We start from the raw sequence: 4312 nt of genomic DNA on the forward strand, positions 1-4312 counted from the left end.
GATAAAAGAATAGTGGACAATGTATATGGTTGTGGTTTGGACAGGTGTCTACAGGTGTCTCTTTCAAATCTCCAATCCATGAGAGCATCTGAGCTGGATGTCATAATTGATAGAGTTAATCCAGTTATTCCAGAGGACACCCAATTGCTCAACGAACTTAAAAAGGCCCAGATAGCTGCTTTTCCCGAAGCCTATCTTCATCTAAGCAAGGGGGTGGCCTACATCTGTCCACAAACCAAAAAGTACAAATACTTCACAATCCCCAAAAACTATGTTAGGGGTAATCTAAGACTAATCATGACATTGGAAACTGATCTAGCGACAAAGAAGAAGAAGACAACTGAAGATGAGGAAGTTGTAAGGATTTTGGGAAGATTCTTGCATAATGCTGAAACCATATTGCCAGACACTCAATTCAACACCAAAGATGACTTGGATGATGATGAGCGGAAGAATGATGAGAAAAAAACCTTCTGACTCCAATCCAAGTCAATCTACCAAAGCAACTGACACTAAGAAGAAGGATGAGAAGAAGAGGGATGATGGAAAGAAGGGATATGACGGAAGGAGAAAGAAAAGGAGGGAGAAGAAGGTTCTAAGAAAAATGTCCAACAAATCCAAATCTCACAAACTCAAACCACCAAACCTAGCCAAACACCATCTCAACCGATTCTACCTAAAAAGCCAAAATTCTAGTATAAACAAACTGCAAATACCCTACTCAAGATACCAATCAGATCAAGCCATGTCACACTAAAGAAAATCACAAACCTACCTTCATTCAAGCCTCCAACCATAACTCACTTCAAGTCTGTTGGAAAAAAAACTAAGAAAATGCAAGCTGATGCTGGATTCATCTGGAACTGTTTCAATCAAAGTGACTTTCTGCCTCTAAATATGTGCATCACAGATGCTGACTTTTTCCAATAATTAGCTGAAGAAATTATTAAAGTTTGGGTTGAATCTTTAGCAGAAGTCATAATCTAATATTTGGATGGCTCCTTCATTTTGCTTAGCAGAGGAGTAATGGAAACATTTTCGATCACATAATTGAAGAGGGTAATTAGCTTGATGAAGGACAAGGACACAAGTATAATAGTGTGGAAGGTTGTTATGTCTGAAAGGTTGAGGGAAAGGAATGAAAGACGTGCAAGATTGAAGGTTGAAAAGGAGAAAAGGGATAGAAAGTATGCCAAGGAGATAGAAATGTTTGAGCAAAGATCAAATGAACTCAAGGCAAGGGGGTTGAGCAAAAGATGGACATTTCTTGAACATTCAAGTTGGCAAATTCTCAAGATTTAGAGTTGGTTATCTCAGTGGTTACACACTGGACGAATGTTGAGTGGCAGTTATGACAATTTATAACGCTCCGTAAAGCTTTGAATTGATGTTTTGTACTCAAGTTGTTAGTGTTTTTAACGTGTTTTTGTAGTGTTTTTCCATTTCACGCATTTATCAGGAATACAGGTGAATTAGCATTGTTTTGATGTTAATATGGTTTCGGATGATGTCCAGAATAAAAGCTCGTGAAAAGAATAAGTTAAATCAACAAGAAAAGAAGAATTCAGAGATTTTTCCAGAGAGCGAGCACGCCCGCGATGTGATAGCGCGCCCGTGCCCAAAGAACAGAAGCTCAGCGCGCCCGCACTCGTCAAGCACGCGCCCGCGCCAGGTCGAGATAAAAGAATTTTGTTTCTACTCTGATTTTCATCCAGGAGACTTCTACTCTGCATGGGCTGCTATATAAACATAACTTAAGGTCATTTTTCATAACAAGACATACCAGAGCTTGAGGGGAGAGCAATAAGAAGACCTAGAGAACATGAGAAGGCTACGGAGAAGAACACTTTTATTTTCTTTAATACAGTTGATACTTGGATGCTTGTTTTCGATTTGTCCTTGATCCCTAGTACTCTTATATTGTTTATTATCATGCTTTCATTGGAACCCACATTGATGATGAGTCCGATTATGGGCTAATCGTTATCGTGGGTTCTAACGGATTTATTTATGGATTTCTTTAGTTAATTTATTTCGATGCCTTAGTGTGTGGTGATTGTATGATAACCTAGTATTGGTTGTGCTTATTCATCTTATGAGTGTCATGAACTTATAAGATAGCGTGTTAATCTTTAATAAAGCGAAAGTAAATTTAAGGGTTTAGAACTTGCCATGCTAGCATAGGTTTATGTATTTGTTATGCATGATTCGTATGTAATTTTAACCATCTTTCTTGCCCTATGTAATCACGATAGATAACTTGTGCATTAAACCGTTATATTGTCAACTTCTATAGACATATAGGGTCTCAATATAATTGGTGTCTATTCAGCTTCTATCTCTTTTGTGGATGTCTGGTAGTATGGTATTTGTACAACGAAAGTTGGCGTTTATCAGTTTCATGTTATCTGATTAGTGTCATCACCATTACATGCTAAGGTTAAGAACGAAAATGCTACTGAATGAAGTATTTAATGAAGTTAGAATCCCATGTTTGTGTCATATAGTATTCAACTCTCTTTAATCTCTTAGTTAATGTTCTTTAGTATAATCTCTTAGTTAATTGTAGTTATAAACAACCTCAATTTGTTATTCATCTTAGCATTGGATAATAGCCATACCATTGTTACATAGATACATTGATTGAAATTAACCTAAACTAGTCCATGTGGGAACGAACTAGAATTTATTCTATATTACTTGCGAACGTGTATACTTTCGTGAATATTAGCGCGTGTTTCAGCCCTAACAAGTTTTTGGCGCCACTGTCGGGGATTTCGGTGTTAATTTTTAGTTTATATGTTTATCATCATTGGTCGTTTAAAGTTCAGTGACTCGGACATTGTTACTTACTAAATATCTTGTCATGTTTCAGGTACTCTAGCTAGCGTGTATGCATACTCGTTCTCGGTCTCATTAGAGAACACTGGATCAAGCTGAGGAAGAAGTTGTAGTCCAGGAGAAAGTTGAAGAAGAGATCTTAGTTGAGAAAGAAGAAGAGGTTCTTATTGCAATGGGAGAACTAGAAGCAAATCCAAAGGCTTTGATGGACTACTCTCAACCGAAGATCAATGATATTCAGTCTAGCATCGTTCGACCAGCCATCTCGGCTAATACCTTTGAGATCAAGTCGAGCACTATTCAGATGATACAGAACTCAGTTCGCTTTGGGGGTTCTCCGACAGAAGACCCCAATATGCACATCAGAGATTTTATCGAGATCTGCGACACTTTCAAGTTCAATGGAGTTTCCGAAGATGCTATTAAGTTGAGGCTTTTCCCATTCTCTCTGCGGGATAAAGCTAAGCGATGGTTACATTTTCTACCACCAGGGTCTATCACCATATGGGAGGATCTTGCTCAAAAGTTTTTTAACTAAATTATTTCCTATGGAGAAGACTGCTGCGATCAGAAACGCACTTACTCAATTTGCTCAGCAATCTGGAGAATCTTTATGTGAGGCTTGGGATCATTAAAAGGAGATGCTTAGGAAGTGTCATCACCATGGGATGCCTGACTGGATGATCATTAACTGTTTCTATAATGGTTTGGGTGCTACTTCTAGACCCATACTTGATGCAGCATCAGGATGAGCCTTGTGGGCTAAAAGTTATGATGAAGCTTATGAATTGATTGAACTAGTGGCTGCAAATAAATACTAGAATCCTACTCAGAGTTTATCTCAGGGCAAGGTAACAGGAATTCTGGAGTTAGATACAGCTAGTGCTATAGCTGCTCAGCTTAAGGCTTTGACGATGAAGGTGGATTCTTTGGCTAATCATGGGGTTAATCACATCACTAGTGTCTGTGAGCTTTGTGTTGGTGCCCATGAGATGGAGCAGTGTGCTATTTCTAGTTAATGAGCTCAGTTTGTGAGCAACTTTCAGAGGTCATAGCAACCTGTGCCAGCCACCTATCATCCTAACAACCGCAATCATCCTAACTTTAGCTGGAGCAGCACTCAGAATACGGTTCAGTAGCCTTATCAGCAGTATCCAGCAAAGCACTACAACCCCCCTGGTTTTCAGCAACCACAATATGCACCAAGGCAACAACTCCAGCTGCAACAGTCTAATAAAAAATATGAATTGGAGGAGTTGAGGCTCATATACAAGAGCTAAGCGGTTTCTATCAAGATCTTGGAAAATCAAATTGGGCAAATTGCTAATGTCTTGCAAAATCGTCAACCTGGTACACTCCCTAGTGACACTGAAGCTCCAGAAAAGAGAGAAGCTAAGGAGCAGGTAAGGGCAATTACATTGAGGTATGGGAAGGTTGCAAATCTCAAACACTCTCAAGTTTCGGATGAAGA

At 39.0% G+C, this 4312-nt stretch overlaps 1 non-coding gene across 1 annotated transcript; it reads right to left on the bottom strand.

The window, feature by feature from the left end:
* Positions 1-3404: 3404 nt before the first annotated feature.
* Positions 3405-3511, bottom strand: LOC141662334 (small nucleolar RNA R71). Its single transcript, XR_012550455.1, has one exon. It is a non-coding gene; the product is annotated as a small nucleolar RNA R71 (small nucleolar RNA).
* Between the last annotated feature and the right edge of the window lie 801 nt (positions 3512-4312).

This window comes from Apium graveolens, chromosome 5 (assembly GCF_009905375.1).
Source record: "Apium graveolens cultivar Ventura chromosome 5, ASM990537v1, whole genome shotgun sequence".
NCBI lineage: Eukaryota > Viridiplantae > Streptophyta > Magnoliopsida > Apiales > Apiaceae > Apium > Apium graveolens.